Genomic DNA, 18,688 nt, shown 5'->3' with positions numbered 1-18,688 from the left:
TAAAACATTGTTCTACATAATGACCATGTTGGATGAAAACATTGACATATTAATAATACAGATAATTATTCATATGTCATTGGTTTCATCCAACATGGTCATCAAGCAGAAGACTGAAATCTAAAGTGGGATGAGGACACGTTTCTTGTGAATCAGGACCAGACTTTCTGGATGTAACGGGACGAGGTGATTGATCAGCAAGTAGTATCTTCAATTTAAAGGCTGATTGGCTGTTGCCTATTTTTGTCTGTGTACATAGACAGTGGTTGCAGATAAGCGCACTATGCTTTAACAGGTGGTTATTTTGGGTGTGCATAATTTTAAAGTTAATTTTTGTGAATTATAGCACGTCTTTTTGCTCTGGTGCCCTTTCGGTGCAGCTTTAGTGGATTTGATGACTGTTCATCTTTCAGGTATGTGTAGTTAAGAGCTCGTTGTATTGGGCTAGTATGTTTGTTCATGTGGGGTTAACATTTTGTCACATGCTAAATAGACATGATTTCCTGTATCCCATTGTGCTATCGGTGGACATGACTGTGATTTAAACTTGTTCTAGCTACGTGATATCCTAACAGTAAGTGTTTGAAACGCAGTTATAATTGGGAGCGGGGGACAACATGATGATTAGTAATGTCTCCTTTTGTATTCGCTGCAGGATTCTCCCTCTCGTTCTATGCTGTGATTGTTTGCTGTTGTTTTCGCGCTGCTAAAGTGCTGCTGTTTATACTGCCGCGCAGACGCTGTCGTCGACATTATTTAATGCAGAGTTCACACTGCACAATTTTCAAAGTCATCGGATTACCGTTGTTTTCACACTGCACAACTTAGTACAGTTGCATTTCGAGGGGGGTCCCCCGGTAAAAATCGCATTTGGGGGTATAATACATGTTTTTTACATTTACATTTATGCATTTAGCAGACGCTTTTATCCAAAGCGACTTACATTGCATTCAAGTTACAGTTTTTTTTTACATTTTATCAGTTCTTGCTTTCCCTGGGAATCGAACCCATGATCTTGGCGTTGCTAGCGCCATGCTCTACTATTTGAGCTACAAGAAAGCCGAGCTGATACCAAGTTGCTTTGTAATAGTCTCATGTGACAAACTGTTTTATTTCTCTAGTGTTTTGTTTCTCGTTTCTGTTTGGCATTGATACCCACTTTTGTGAGGAGTTGCTTTATCAGTTAATTGATGTCCATATTGCGTGTTGCCTTAAGTCAGTTGTTATAGTTTTATTCACAGGTGAATGGATCTTCCTCTTTGTGGTGGTGGTTCTTGTTTATTGTGTGCTGTGTAACATGGAGTGTATGGTAGTGTGATCGGAGTGCACAGTGGTGTAATGCGTGGAAGTGTGCCCTTTTAAAACCAAACTCTATTCTGTTTCCTGCTGTTGGGAGCCTCAGCCCTGCTGGTATTGTTTTTTTTATTTTTTACATATAATTGCTACCGTTATACTAAGTTGGTTTGTATTATAATTTTTTCTGTTGTAATTTGCTTTCTTTTGTTTGAAGTGGAGTTTCCAGTTTTTCCTGTTGATTTTAGTGTCTATTTTAAAACATTTTGTATTTTTATACTTTACCCACGTCTCTTGCCTAACTAATTCTTTGAGGGAGCTGAACCTGTATCAGCTGATTTTTGGGTTGTTTGAGTATTTCTTTTTCAAATAAATGCTGTTCTTTTGAACTTTCTATTAATCTATGAATCCTGAAAAATAGAATGAATCATGGTTTCCACAAAAATATTTAACAGTACATCAGTTTTAAACATTGATAATAATCAGAAATGTTTCTTAAGCAGCAAATCAGCATATTAGAATGATTTCTGAAGGATCATGTGACACTGAAGACTGGAGTAATGATGCTGCAATTTGATCACAGCAATTGCAGATATTCACACGTGTGGTTAAAAAAAAATAGGCTTCATTATCCACCTTATTCCTGACGAGCCTACTGCGCTTTACAGTAACACTTTAGAATACCGTTTCTTACTTACTGCATAACTAATAAGGAATTATTGGTAATTTTAAATAAGAACTAACAGGTAATTATTCATTAACACTTAAACCCACTACTGTTAACTACTAAGGAAGATGTGTTAACTAATCAGTATGTAATACAATTTTATGATTGTGTTAAGTAACAGTTAGCTAACCAATATTCTGTCATACCTCCTGAAGAACTACTATTAATTATCTACTAGTTAAGGTTCAAGAAAAATAACTATGAAATAACTACTACTGAACAGTTATACACAAATAGTCACTTTAATGATCAGGCTGTGGCCCACAAATCAAGTAATTGAGTAAAAGTACAGATACCCCATTAAAATATTACTCCAGTAAAATTATAAGTAGGCCTATTCATTTTCAAAATTGCTTGAGTAAAAGGACAAGTACAAAGTACTACTACAGTAGCAACTCTGTTACAGTCCACTACTTCTATTATTAGCCTATAATGGAAATGAAATATGCATTTTGTTTGCTGTACACCCAAAAGGACTCATTACTATAATTGTACATAAGTTTTTGCCTGTATGGTAAATAATTGCTTTGTGCGCATGTTCTGTAGAAAATCTGCTTCGGAAAGGAACTCCAACTCCACTGTCTTGTCTTAACTATGCAGAATTATTTGATAATTATGGATTAATTACTAATGGGTTCCCAATATTTTCACTTTAGAATAGGCCTACTGTTTCAGGTTGGAAATAAGTCCTGCAGAATTATTTGATAATTATTTATTAATTAATTGGTTACCTGTATTTTCACTTTCCCTCAGTCCTTGCCTTACATACAGGAATTGAATTAATGGTAATGTGGTATATGCTGAGGAGGCATACAGTACTGTATATAAAATATAAAAACTAAGGTAAGTTATCGCATGGCACTGGAGTGGTGGTGGGGTTCCTATCGGAAGCTGATTTCTTACAAAACACACTCACAAAACAATTCACTACACAGGCAAAACCTCTAGAAAATTTATTGCATTTATTAATATTGCATTTTCATACTACTACTACTGCTAATAACATTTATATGAAAGGGTCACAACTCAATGTAATTGTGTATGACTGTTCATTAGTAGTTATTTTTCTTGAACCTTAACTAGTAGATAATTAATAGTAGTTCTGCAGGAGGTATGACAGAATACATTAGTTATTGATTAGCTAACTGTTACTTAAAACAATCATAAAATTGTATTACATAATGATTAGTTAACACATCTTCCTTAGTAGTTAACATTAGTGAATGAAGTTAGTGAATAATTACCTGTTAGTTCTTCAATAATTACTTATTAGTTATGCAGTAAGTAAGAAACAGTATTCTAAAGTGTTACCTGTTTTACATTATGGGTGGCACTTCCGGTTTGGGGAACTTTCATTCAAAAAGACTGAAACGAATCAAAAAACTTAAACTGTATACTCTCTAGTTGCTTAAAGTCTGCATGAACCGGAAGTTGCTGCCGGCTTTATTTCAGTATGGTTAGCTTTACATAAATTTACAGAAGCTTCAGTCTGGATCCAACACTTAAATGATCTGAGATGACCAAACACCTGCGAAGAGATGATGCCAACCCCTCAGAGGACCTCAGAGGATGCCGACCCTCAGACAATATACAGAATTACCAAATTTTGCCATAAGATAAATATAATAAGTTTCTACAATATATAAATATTTACGATATGTATCGTAAAAAGCGCTATACAAATAAACCTGAATTGAATTGAATAAAAAGGAAGTGAAATAGTCGTTAAAAAATAATAATCACAACAATAAAAACTAGGAATTAAAAAAATAATAATAATAATAAGCACAACAATAAAAACAAGGAAATTATATAAAAATTTATTTAAAATGAACTTAAAACGGTTAAGAATAGAAAATGATTATACATCAAATACAGTGCAATTAGTTCAGACGTAGCACAGTGCTCATTCAACAAATGCACAGCTAAACAGATGAGTTTTGAGTCTGGATTTAAAAGTGGCTAATGTTTTAGCACATCTGATCTCTTCTGGAAGCTGGTTCCAACTGCGGGCGGCATAATAGCTAAAAGTGGACTCCCCTTGTTTTGTGTGAAATCTTGGTATTTCTAACTGACTCGATCCTAATGATCCGAGTGGTCTGTTAGGTTTATATTCAGTGAGCATATCTGCAATGTATTTAGGTCCTAGGCCACTGAGTGATTTATAAATGAGTAAAAGTACTTTAAAATCAATCCTAAATGTAACTGGAAGCCAGTGTAAGGACCTGAGGACTGGTGTGATATGCTCAGATTTTCTGGTTCTATTCAGAATCCTGGCAGCAGCGTTCTGGATGAGCTGCAGCTGTCTAATGGTCTTCTTTGGAAGGAGACCATTACAATAATCCACCCTGCTTGTGATAAAGGCATGAACAAGTTTCTCCAAGTTTTTGGAAACAAAACATCTCATTCTTGCAATGTTTTTGAGATGATGGTATGCTGATTTAGTTACTGCTTTGACATGACTACTAAAACTTAGGTCTGTCTCCAGAATCACCCCAAGATTTTTGACTTGATTTTTAGTTGTTTGACCCCTAGAGTCAAGGTATGCATTCACCTTGAGAACTTCATCTTTGTTTCCAAATACAGTGACTTCAGTTTTCTCCTTGTTTAACTGAAGAAAGTTCTGGCACATCCAACAGTTTATTTCATCAATGCTTTGGAAGAGGGAGTCAATGGGGCTATAGTCGTTCGGAGATAAGGCTAGGTAAATCTGGGTATCATCAGCATAGCTGTGATAGGCAATTTGGTTCTTTCTCATTATTTGACTAAGTGGGAGCATATACAGGCTAAACAAGAGCGGTGCAAGAATTGAGCCTTGTGGGACTCCACATGTCATTGACGTCCACTTAGACTTATGCTTTCCTATACTCACATAATGACCTGAACCATTTGAGTACCACCCCAGAAAGCCAGACCCAGTTTACCAGTCTCTCTAGAAGTATGTTATGATCGACAGTGTCAAACGCAGCACTAAGATCTAGTATATCTTGATCTTGATATTTTGCCAGGATCAGAATTAAAGCGAATATCATTTATTATCTTAATGGGTGCTGTCTCTGTGCTGTGATGCGCTCGGAAACCAGATTGAAAATTGTCCAGGTATCCATTTGAGTTTAAGTAGTTGTTCAGCTGATTAAAAACTACCTTTTCAATAATCTTACCTATGAAAGGAAGATCTGATATTGATCTATAGTTGCTCAACATGGTATCATCAAGATTGCTCTTTTTCAGAAGGGGCTAAAATTAATAATCGATGAGCGAATCAAATAATAGGATAAAAATGGGCTGATAAGGTCAGAGCAGTGTGATGTCTAGCTTGTACCTAGACACGGTTCTAATAACTTTTACCTGAGAAGATATTGCTGCTATATTTAAGAAGATTAACTTTTCTCTTCTTTATTCTTCATAAATTGACATCGTGTCTACACCGGAGGCGAGTGGCACGGCGCGACAAAATACTATAGAACCCATTATAATCAGTGATGCGGCGCTGTGTGACACGACAAATCCCCGACAGTAAACTGATGCCTCGTTCTGTTTATGACGTACTGACACAAAGTTAAAATGATTTTTAACACTCGCTTTGGCACATCCAGTGTAGACAGACTTTAGCTGTTGCAGTATGACACGACAACTGTCGCGTATGGAGTAAACACAGTGTAAGAATGTGGCGACACATACCTGGGGTTACGTCGGAACAGAACAGAAACATGAAAAGCAAACATCAGAATGTCATGACAGTTCTAGGTGTTTTAGCGAGAGATGGTGTTTCAGTGATGATGGATCAAAGAGAGACTGACTAGTGTTTTCAAACATAATTAAATACATAATTACTAAGTAATATTTTGTGTTTGGTTATAATTGACAAACCTAATTGTATAATTCAAATTCACTAAATTAGTTCATTTAGTTCATTTTATTTTCTTTCTCACTAGTGTTTTTTTTGGCGGCCTGTTTTAATTTTTAGTTTTAGTCTAGTCTTTGTGTGAAGCTGTCATTTTAGTTTTTATTAGTTTTAGTCACGTTCATACTCTTTTTAGTCTAGTCAAGTTTCAGTCAACTAAAAGTCTGAGCAATTTAGTCTTATTTTAGTCAGAATTATCCATGACTATTTTCGTCTAGTTTTAGTCAATGAAAATTGTATTTTAGTCTCTTTTTAGTAATGCAATTTTATTTAACCCAGTCAATATAGTATAAGCCCGAGGGGGAAACGTGATTTCTACCGAGAGGAACGCTAGAGCCCTGCATTTCAGCCCATTTTAGGGCCAATTTTCACATAATAGTTCAGATGCGGGCCGGGCCTCGGGCCTGTTTTAGGCTTCTCCTTATTTTTAGATTTTAGACATCCATCAATTAGTAATGGAAAAAATTGCTGCATGGTGGAAACAACACAAGACCGTGCCGCGACTGTGAAGAGTGGCTCAACAGTGTTTAGTGTCCCGCGGCAGCAGAGACCTGTCAGCGCAGCTGAAGAGTTCTGCGCTCAAATAATTAGAATATCATCAAAAAGTTGATTTATTTCACTAATTCCATTCAAAAAGTGAAACTTGTATATTATATTCATTCATTACACACAGACTGATATATTTCAAATGTTTATTTATTTTAATTTTGATGATTATAACTGACAACTAAGGAAAATCCCAAATTCAGTATCTCAGAAAATTAGAATATTACTTAAGACCAATACAAAGAAAGGATTTTTAGAAATCTTGGCCAACTGAAAAGTATGAACATGAAAAGTATGAGCATGAACAGCACTCAATACTTAGTTGGGGCTCCTTTTGCCTGAATTACTGCAGCAATGCAGTATTGATCAGTCTGTGGCACTGCTCAGGTGTTATGAGAGCCCAGGTTGCTCTGATAGTGGCCTTCAGCTCTTCTGCATTGTTAGGTCTGGCATATCGCATCTTCCTCTTCACAATACTCCATAGATTTTCTATGTGGTTAAGGTCAGGCGAGTTTGCTGGCCAATTAAGAACAGGGATACCATGGTCCTTAAACCAGATACTGGTTGCTTTGGCACTGTGTGCAGGTGCCAAGTCCTGTTGGAAAATGAAATCTGCATCTCCATAAAGTTGGTCAGCAGCAGGAAGCATGAAGTGCTCTAAAACTTCCTGGTATACGGCTGCGTTGACCTTGGACCTCAGAAAACACAGTGGACCAACACCAGCAGATGACATGGCACCCCAAACCATCACTGACTGTGGAAACTTTACACTGGACCTCAAGCAACGTGGATTGTGTGCCTCTCCTCTCTTCCTCCAGACTCTGGGACCCTGATTTCCAAAGGAAATGCAAAATTTACTTTCATCAGAGAACATAACTTTGGACCACTCAGCAGCAGTCCAGTCCTTTTTGTCTTTAGCCCAGGCGAGACGCTTCTGACACTGTCTGTTGTTCAAGAGTGGCTTGACACAAGGAATGCGACAGCTGAAACCCATGTCTTGCATACGTCTGTGCGTAGTGGTTCTTGAAGCACTGACTCCAGATGCAGTCCACTCTTTGTGAATCATCCCCCACATTTTTGAATGTCTTTTGTTTCACAATCCTCTCTAGGGTGCGGTTATCCCTGTTGCTTGTACACTTTTTTATACCACATCTTTTCCTTCCCTTCGCCTCTCTATTAATGTGCTTGGACACAGAGCTCTGTGAACAGCCAGCCTCTTTTGCAATGTCTTGCCCTCCTTGTGCAACATGTCAATGGTCGTCTTTTGGACAACTGTCAAGTCAGCAGTGTTCCCCATGATTGTGTAGCCTACAGAACTAGACTGAGAGACCATTTAAAGGCCTTTGCAGGTGTTTTGAGTTAATTAGATGATCAGAGTGTGGCACCAGGTTTCTTCAATATTGAACCTTTTCACAATATTCAAATTTTCTGAGATACTGAATTTGGGATTTTCCTTAGTTGTCAGTTATAATCATCAAAATTAAAAGAAATAAACATTTGAAATATATCAGTCTGTGTGTAATGAATGAATATAATATACAAGTTTCACTTTTTGAATGGAATTAGTGAAATAAATCAACTTTTTGATGATATTCTAATTATATGACCAGCACCTGTACACGCAATAAAGCTTGCCATTGTAGGATCAGAACGAGTCGGACAAAACTAAGATTCGATCAGAACATCGAAACATGAGGAGCCGAAATTCCTGAGAGGCCCCAAGAAAACAGGACAATGTCGTAAATCAAATTCCAAGCTCCGACCTCTGAAGGAAGCCTAACCAAAAAGTCTCTTCCAGAACAGCTTGCAACATTAAGACAAAAGAACACTTATTGATAAGTCCAACGCAGGAAGAAGATCGTCAAATTTGGGGTAAATAATCAAGATTAATGGTCAAAGAGATGACCATCACATGTCTTCCACGAGAGAAATCACGAGCTTCTTTAGATTGACTTTTCCCCCACCCATAGAAGACAAAGAACCAGACTGAAATTCCTCTGTCCAAAGAACATGTCTTTTGGTCTCCACAGAACTATACAGAGACTTTCTTTTTCATATGCATATAAAATCATCCTAAAAGGACATTGCTAGGCATAACATAATATATTATTTATGTAACCCACACATTAGACTGTCATGTTTTAAGCACGTTATGTATGTCTTTTTAATAACTATTGAATGACTTTAAGGTTTATTCGTGTTTGGTGTGTATGAGCTTGACAATTCTAGCTTGAAACGTTTCTTCCAATTGTTTCTTTGTCTAATGTATCATATTCTGGTTATAGAAATCACATCCAAAAGTGTACTTTGCCAGAGTGTGTAAAATTCGGACCATGTGACTGATAACATGCTGATTTATGATGGAAGGAACAACCCTAGCTAAGATAATAGCCTATCTAATTGGTCAAGACACCAAATGGGATGTGTCCAAAAGCCGAGTTTAAAAACTCAGGACACCATCAAATCTTCCTTCTTCCCTTCTCGCCCTTCTCTTCTTCTCGCCACCGCGTTTTGACGCTGTTTTAGCACTCTTTGAGCGTGCTCTGGCCTACAGGCCAGTTGCTACTTAACACCACGATGAGAAGAAAAACCACCTAGTCTCATTACATTCTTTCTTTCTTTTATTTTAGTTTATTTTCCGTTGCGAGTTTCGTGTTCTCAGTTTAAGATTTGCCGCCACGCCTTGTCTCCAAGTTCAACTCGAGCCTGTGACCGCCTCAAAACTTCAACCAGACCAACTCTGCATCCTCAGCCAACGCCCAAGACATCCCTTCAACGACTACTGAACTTCCAATCACCAACTCGGGAAACCCCTTTTCCTGCAACGACGACGACAAAAGGGAATCCCTGTAACACAAAGGCAACGCAAGCAAGTACCTCCAGGTCTAACTGAACTGGCGCATTTAATATAAATGTTAGCCTCATTGAGAAACTCAATGCGAGGGTTAATTAAGTGATTGATGGTTGTTCAGGTCGATGCAATAGCACATATTGCTATAAACTTGGGATTTCACTTTCTCATTCTCTAAACTCCTCCTTTCTCTCTTTCTACAACGTTTGAATGTGTGAATGCGTGTGTTCATGTTAGATTAGTTTATGTCTTAGGTTTATATAAATAAAGTCATATTTATATTTAAAAGAGAAGTATCTTGTGTTTTGTGCTTACAAGTTAATGTCTTAATCTGCCGATCTTGTTACTGTGCTTATTAATAGTGTTTTCCCTATATTTTGGATTTTAATATCCAGTGCAGAATTAATGTTATACGGCTCGTTCAGTGAATCGCTGCCGACTCAGTGATCAGCCGCAAAACAGCGATTCTGTTCAAATTCCCTATAAAATCATAAATGATTCCCTTTGAGCTAAATTTAATTATATTTATGTATCAAACCCTACACCGTAAAGCCCCAGCAAAATTAATTACCATGAATGTGTCCAGGGGAAATAGTAAGGAGATATTTGAATTATTTACTAATAAACTAGTGTTTTCTGTGTCAGTGTCGCAAAGATGAAGATGATGATCCTGACTCGACATCTCCTCATTAGACGCGCCTTTAGAGAGAAGTGCATCTTCATGGATTATAATGAAAGAGCTTTTGTTTTCGATTTGATTAATTTCAATAAGTAGTAATTTAAAGCTTTCTATAGATATATTTATCATGTCTGTGAGGCATGTATTCGCTGACTTTCGGTTCATTTTTGTGAAGCGCTCCTGTTCAAGACTAGACGGCGTATCGTTTTCTTTATCTTATAAAATTATTTTCTATATTTTATAAAACGTTTTGTTGATATTGTGAGTGCACACAAATAAAAGTAGACCCTTTACAGTTATGAATGATGTATTACTCTTACTTTTATGAGCAATAATTAATTACAGTGCAGATTGTTTACAAAAAAAAAAAAAATGCAATTGATTGCGCTGGTGCCTCCATAGCATCCGCTCTCCGCACAAACTACTGATCCAGCGCACATTTATCTAGGTTTAACGTTTAAACATTGTTACATGCTTGAACTATTTTAGTATATCTATAGATTTTATTTTAGGCAATTCATGATGATTTGAGAAGGTTAAACTGATCAAACATGGCTATGATCAGTCTGCTGGTCTGCCGCTGACCGCTTGGTCGTTACTTTAAGAAAGAAAACCGTCACACCTGACTTGCACACCACCGTGAGGAGCTGCACCACAGGACACAACAGGCAGGACAACAAAGGTAAGTATAAAAATCTCTTTATTCACTTTAAAACGATTACTGTAGTGGCTTCAATGTTCTCTTCAACAGGATCCGGAGGGAGGAAGAAGGGAATATGCTTCACAGCTTTAGCGGACTCTTTGTTGGACTCTGACGGAGAGAAGGATACGTATACTTCACAGCTTTAACAGGCTCTTTACTGAACTCAGACGGAGAGGAGGGTGCGTATACTTCACTGCTTTAACAGGCTCTTCACTGGACCCAGACGGAGCGGAGGGTACGTATACTTCACAGCTTTAACAGGCTCTTCACTGGACTCAGATGGAGAGAAGGGTACGTATACTTCACAGCTTTAACAGGCTCTTCACTGGACCCAGACGGAGCGGAGGGTACGTATACTTCACAGCTTTAACAGGCTCTTCACTGGACCCAGACGGAGAGAAGGGTACGTATACTTCACACCTTTAACAGGCTCTTCACTGGACCCAGACGGAGCGGAGGGTATGTATACTTCACAGCTTTAACAGGCTCTTCACTGGACCCAGACGGAGAGAAGGTGACGTATACCTCACAACTTTAACAGGCTCTTCACTGGACCCAGACGGAGAGAAGGGTACGTATACCTCACAACTTTAACAGGCTCTTCACTGGACCCAGACGGAGAGAAGGGTACGTATACCTCACAACTTTAACAGGCTCTTCACTGGACCCAGACGGAGCGGAGGGTATGTATACTTCACAGCTTTAACAAGCTCTTCACTGGACTCAGACGGAGAGAAGGGTACGTATACTTCACAGCTTTAACAGGCTCTTCACTGGACCCAGACGGAGCGGAGGGTACGTATACTTCACAGCTTTAACAGGCTCTTCACTGGACCCAGACGGAGCGGAGGGTACGTATACTTCACAGCTTTAACAGGCTCTTCACTGGACCCAGACGGAGAGAAGGTTACGTATACCTCACAACTTTAACAGGCTCTTCACTGGACCCAGACGGAGCGGAGGGTACGTATACTTCACAGCTTTAACAGGCTCTTCACTGGACTCTGACGGAGAGGAGGGGGAGTATTTTCAACCACATCAGCGGGCTTTCACAGCTTTCAACGTCTTCTGCAACTGGATTCAAACAGAGAGAGAGATGAGTATTTTCAACCACTTCAGTGGGCTCACACAGCTTTTAACGTCTTCGGTTACTGAATGTAAACAAAGAGAAAGACGAGTGCGTTCGCTAGAACCAACAATGCCTTCCACAATTCGATCCCACACTCGTGTTTCACTTCAACCCACACAAGTAATCACACATGAATATATATATATATATATATATATATATATATATATATATATATATATATATATATATATATATATATATATATATATATATATATCATCATACGATTCCATACGATTCACAAGGATGTCCATTGTTCCATAATCCGACTAGAGTACGACACAGTCTATCTCACCCCAGATGCTGACCTCACTTCAGTTTCTCGCTTTCTCCTTCAGCCCGTCCTTCTCCTTGCCCGGGTTCAAATCTCTCTCTTCTTCTTCCACACGAATACTCAACCGCCTCCGAACGCCTCCTGAACTCAATCACAAGGCCCTCTTATATTCCCCTACTGCAGCACACGCCCCAATCGCCACTGTATTCCTCTCGCTCCCGCACCTGATCGCAATTCCAGTCGTCAATCCCGTCATTTGCCCATACACCCAGAACCGGCAGCCTCCTCGGTCCCCCACCGGAAGTGCCCCCTGCGGAAACTCGGGCTCCATTTCCAGTTCCTGCCTGTACGAGATTCGTCACCCGTGACAATAGTCATCGTCACATGACCAGCATTTACGTTGCGTCTTGTCTCGTTTTCGTCACGTGATAAAGGTTCGTTGACGACAATATTTAGTCATAATTTTTATTGATGAAAGCAACACTATTTCTTACACATCTCATTTTTATGGAGATCTGCAACTACACCACATTTTTCCAGGCAATACTGGGGACCCTCCACAGAAACAATCTGGACCTCAATGATGTGCGAGTTGCAGCTCTTTATCTAATAATCCAATGACCCGAAGTCAATTATTCCCCTTATACTATGGTTGCCACACCTCAAGACATCGATCAGATGATATATTTCAAGGCATTCGACCGGTACTTCTACTTAAATCGCTATTGTGAGTAGGATTATTTCTTCCGCATCTCATCCAGTGCCTCCGTTGCTAATTCCAAAACGTCATTTTAAACGTAGTAACGGAGGCTTGAGCCGTTGATAACAGATTAATGCAGTTAATACAGTTAATAACTAAGTTATGAGAGAGAGAGAGAGAGAGAGAGAGATTACCTCTGTGCGTCTCTCAATAGTGTTCGGCAGCAATGTCTCTAGTTATAGTGAAACTTAGTTCCTTTCCTTCACGAACAGCACCGTTGTTGTTACCTCGCTTGTGAGAAATCATGTAGTTTTTAAGTTGTTTACTGATAAATTCATCAGAGTAGCACTAACAACATTAGCGCGATGTATGCTAGTGTGCGCCAACTGTAACTGTTATGTGTGTGCGGCTGTGAGGCAGAGCGGGAGAGATAGTGTATGCTTTCCGTTCATAATAAAGCGTAATTTTGTGGCAAAAACATGGACATGATCTGTCATTTTTATCCTTTAGTTTACTATATTTATTTATTTGGCCAGTGTCGTTGTGGGTGTTGGTTATTTTGCTGTTGTAAGACCTTTGAAATAACAGAAATCATTTGGCGAAGTGATATGGTCATGTAATGCGGTCAAGAGCTGCCTGGAACTACTTTCGCCGTGCGTTTCCCTGAAAATAATTGCACACGTTAGAACGTTCGGCAGCCAATCAGATTCAAGCATTCAACGGACCCGTAGTATAATCACAGATAATGCATCATATTTCCTTAAAGGGTTACTCCACCCCAAAATGAAAATTCTGTCATTAATTACTCACCCTCATGTTGGTCCAAACCCGCAATACCTTCGTTCATCTTCGGCACACAAATTAGGATATTGTTAATGCATCTCTGACCCTCCCATAGACAGCAATGTAATTAACACGATCAACATCCAGAAACGTAGCAAGGAGATCGGTAAAATAATCCATGTGACATCAGGGGTTCAACCATAATGTTACAAAGCTTCGAGAATATTTTTGTACGCAAAGAAAACAAAAACAACTATAAAAAAATAACAACATTATTCAACAATTGGTCTCTTCCTTGTCACCATAGCACCATTTTGGAGAGTATCCACTGAACGCAAGCAGCGTATGCGTTTTCTACGTTTATTTACGCTTTGATTTGAATGAAAACAATGTATCCGTGCGGTGCGGCTGACACAGAACAGCATTTGAATTGCGTTCAGTGGATACTCTCCAAAATGGCACTGTGGTGACGCGGAGGAGACGAATTGTTGAATCAAATTGTTATTTTTGTTTTCTTTGCATACAAAAAGCATTCTCATAGCTTCGTCCATGGTATGAAAATAATCGCCGCGAGACGCTGCCGAAATTAACAAGGCTTGAGAGAGATGTAAGTGAGAGTGCCCTATTTTAAGCGTTTTTGGACTTGTCTTTTCCACTTAATTTGACACTTTAGAAAGTTAATAAAGTGGGAAGCTGCAGTTTTGGGACAGCGATATCTTTATCTTATCTTATTTGCAAAAGATTTGAAATAATTCTGGTTTATTTTTTATTTATTTTTCAGTTTTTATTTGTTTTTATAGCAATATCTGGCAACACTGCATTGTCGGCACTTAAAGCTGCAGTCCGTAACTTTTTCTGGTTAAAAATAATCTGAAATCAATATTTGAGCAAGTACATAACCAGCCCGATTTACAACGGTTAGCTTATAATAATGTTTTCTGATTTGAGTGGAACGGGTAGGTTTTCGCAGGAAATTCGAGCATGGCACTGTGTCATTACGTCACGTCTGTAAACATAAAGAAGTTGTCCCGGGCTACTAGGCTATCGCATGTGAGGACCCTGCAGGTGGCACATTGTTTATAGTCTTTTCTCACAGCAGCTGGAATTATTAAATGTGTATTCGGATTGTGATACAGAAATATTGTGTTTATGAAACACATGTGAATGAAATTAAATTACATTACAGTTTTAAATATGCTTCTGATTACAGGTAATTGTATTTTAAAGAAAACCAGTTTGAAGGGAGCACAGTTTGCTTTTTGGGTTAAAAGAATTTCTAAATATGAAATTCGAATGGCATGACAATTAGATTAGACTGTACAGAAACTAAAATCTACATGCAAATACACACTATACTCAGTCACGCAATGCTGATGTTTGTCGACATTATTAATTTGAGAATAAAGTAAAACAATAATAATAATTTGCATGGTTTAATGTGATATGAGCTAACCGATCGTTAGATTAAATCACCATTGGTAGCGCGATTTATTGTAATATTTTTTTCCTCAGCTGGTCAGAACAAATATGGCAGGCTTGTTACTTACTTGTTCAGATGACAATCTACGGTGAAAATTCTTATTTGGGTCATATATTCCAAGACGTAGGCTACAATCTGTGATTGCGAAGTACAGTAAATGTTCAGACCGGTGCGGTGACTAACAGGTACACATTCACTTCAAACCATTAGATTAATCCACGCTGCAGCCGTGCCAACTCACAACCCCACGCAAGGAAGATAATTCCACAAAAAGCTGCAATTCCAGGTTTTCAAACAGAGATGGCGACAAAGAGGCAAAACTTACAGACTGCAGCTTTAAACTGACAGTAATCAAAAAAGCCCATGGGCAGGTTATTGCTGAAAGTATAGCACATTCATTAAGGCAAACAAAAAAAAAATCATGATATTATCTGTCAGAAACTTTATCAGCACTGTCAAAAACTGTAGCATTTAACACTATATACAGATCTGTAGAACAGGTAGGTTACAGAATGAAATGAAATAGCCTATGCAAACACTAGCCATAAATAAGTCTATGCTATGTCATTCACTATTAGGGATGTAACGATTAACCACGAGCCGGTTGAAAATCTATTCAAATATGTGACGATTCAAATCGGTTGAGATGCCAAACAGATCGCGATACAATTAGGGGTAGGAGTTTATATGAATGTATGTCTGTTGGGAACTTACTGTCTTTAGAAGAGTTTATATGATATTTTTTCTTTTCATCTTGCCTCTGTATAATGCATATTAAACTTCTTAAGTGCAGTGCTGCTTTGTTTACAGCAGAAACCAAGGAAGCGCCACCTGCTGGCAGAGCGTGAATCTGCGTCTCTTTCAGCTTGTCTGCTGTTTCTGTTTCATGCAGATATTTTTTATGTATAGTTTAACAAAACTGAAGTCAGACCATTCTGTTTTTGCTTTAAATTTGTTAATTATACAATATAATGTAGATTAAAAACTGCTCATGTTGCATGTATGCACCATCTTTGTTTGGATCCTCTCGTTTCCTCTCATTTTAAATGGAAAGAGCACAGACAAAGCCTTATTTTGTTTATATGAAGAGATTTCTTTTATTTGTGTTACTTATTTATTTGATTTGGGGTTTGTTTTAAAATTTCAATTTAATTTTGTTATTTACATTTACATTATATTTACATTTTGTTATTTAGCAGAGACTTTTATCCAAAGCGACTTACAAATGAGGACAATAGAAGCAATCAAAACCAACAAAAGAGCAATAATATGCAAGTGCTATATTAGTATATTATTATAGTGTTATAGTTCAATCTCACAAAGAAACGTGCAGCATTTTGTCCAAGCAATAATAAAAGGACACATTTCATTTATAATTTGTCTTAAAACTCATTTTGTTAAAAAAAAAAAAAAAACATGAATCGAATCAAATCGTTAAATCAAAATCGTGAATCAAAACAAATCGTGAGTTGAGTGATCGTTACATCCCTATTCACTATTGTAGTTAAATTTTCACAAAGTCATGCTAAAAAACATTCATAAGAGCACTAGACAAAGTTATCATCTATACCGCAATGATTATTAATAAAAACTATAACAGCAAGTATTGTTGCATGAATAAGCAACTGATAAAATGATCCACCCCACAGTAAAGTATTAACAGATTCTGATGCAATAAATAGAGTATGATTTAAAAATGATCATCCCTCCAAAACAGAGAAAATATCTTTCACAAACATCTACATGCCTGTCTCTTTTAAAGTGTTTGTAATGTATATAATGAGTTGTATCTGTAGGGGTTATTATAGCACAACTCTTTAATACCCAATATATATATATACAGTCATGGCCAAAAATATTGGCACCCTTGGTAAATATGATCAAAGAAGGCTGTGAAAATTAATCTGCATTGTGAATCCTTTTGATCTTTTATTTAAAAAATTCACAAAAATCTAACCTTTCATTGGATAATAAGAATTTAAAATGGGGGAAAATATAATTATGAAATAAATGTTTTTCTCTAATAGATGTCGCTCCCTGTATTAATTACAGCGTAGTAGGACATGTACTCTAATGTAAACATTCACTATCATTAGCAAATAGGCCTAATAAATGAAAAACTGACCATGAAAACCGTATTTTACAGTCGAGATGGTAAACAGATTATCTTTTTACCAAGTTCAATGGGATACTCATTGTTTGGAAATCTGTATTTTAAATCGCCATCACACCACTGCTCACAAACAACGGGGACGCCAGAGTTGCATTTGCCTCAAATTTCAAAGGTAAAATGCAGTCAACAAAACCTTTTTGCCAAATGCATGACAGAAATGTTTGCACTGAACTGTTGAATGTTCTTAGGGTTTCCGCGGGTCCTTAAAAAGTCTTCAGTTTAATTGTTTAAATTTAAGGCCACGAAAACTCTTGGTACAAAAAGTCTTAATTATAAGAGGTCTTTAATTTGGGGACGGAAAGACAAGAATTGCAATATAGATTAATATGACAATTAAACTGAAAAAAGCTACAATTTCGCTGAATAAACTTGAGGTCTGCACGTTTCAATGTCAGGCGCAGTGCTGCTGTCCTTACGGCAAAGAATGAATTTGCATTTTCAATAAGCCCATCTGCTATTTTTGCTACATATTTTAAAATGTGTTGATTTTAAAAATTCTGCAGATACCCAGTTATTTTATGGTATCATTTGGAATAACTATTTTTTTTTAATAAGCCCTTTTTAACCTTCCTCTTAGGTTGTTTTGAGAATGTTCTGTAGGCCACTATTAAAAAAATAAAAAAATAAAATAGGACCTCTGTATATTTGTTTGTTGCAAATTTACAGACAATGCAAATGTGATGCTTGTTGAGGTAATATTGCTGTCATATACAGGTGCTGGTCATATAATTAGAATATCATCAAAAAGTTGATTTATTTCACTAATTCCATTCAAAAAGTGAAACTTGTATATTATATTCATTCATTACACACAGACTGATATATTTCAAATGTTTATTTCTTTTAATTTTGATGATTAGAGCTTACAGCTCATGAAAGTCAAAAATCAGTATCTCAAAATATTAGAATATTACTTAAGACCAATACAAAGAAAGGATTTTTAGAAATCTTGGCCAACTGAAAAGTATGAACATGAAAAGTATGAGCATGTACAGCACTCAATACTTAGTTGGGGCTCCTTTTGCCTGAATTACTGCAGCAATGCGGCGTGGCATGGAGTCGATCAGTCTGTGGCACTGCTCAGGTGTTATGAGAGCCCAGGTTGCTCTGATAGTGGCCTTCAGCTCATCTGCATTGTTGGGTCTGGTGTCTCTCATCTTCCTCTTGACAATAGAATCTATGGGGTTCAGGTCAGGCGAGTTTGCTGGTCAATCAAGCACAGTAACACTATGGTCATTGAACCAGCTTTTGGTACCTTTGGCAGTGTGGGCAGGTGCCAAGTCCTGCTGGAAAATGAAATCAGCATCTCCATAAAGCTTGTCAACATAAGGAAGCAGGAAGTGCTCTAAAATTTCCTGGTAGATGGCTGCGTTGACTGTGGACTTCAGAAAACAGTGGACCAATACCAGCAGATGACATGGCAGCCCAAATCATCACTGACTG

General features: G+C 37.7%; 1 protein-coding gene across 1 annotated transcript in view; it reads right to left on the bottom strand.

The window, feature by feature from the left end:
• LOC131534346 (uncharacterized) overlaps positions 1-18,688 on the bottom strand; it is a gene marked incomplete at its 5' end in the record, with an annotated part of 49,776 nt that overhangs the window by 11,567 nt on the left and 19,521 nt on the right. The window lies entirely within an intron of this gene.

This window comes from Onychostoma macrolepis, chromosome 03 (genome assembly GCF_012432095.1).
Source record: "Onychostoma macrolepis isolate SWU-2019 chromosome 03, ASM1243209v1, whole genome shotgun sequence".
NCBI lineage: Eukaryota > Metazoa > Chordata > Actinopteri > Cypriniformes > Cyprinidae > Onychostoma > Onychostoma macrolepis.
Note: the sequence above shows the minus strand (reverse complement) of the source record. Positions and strands in the feature narration are given on the sequence as shown.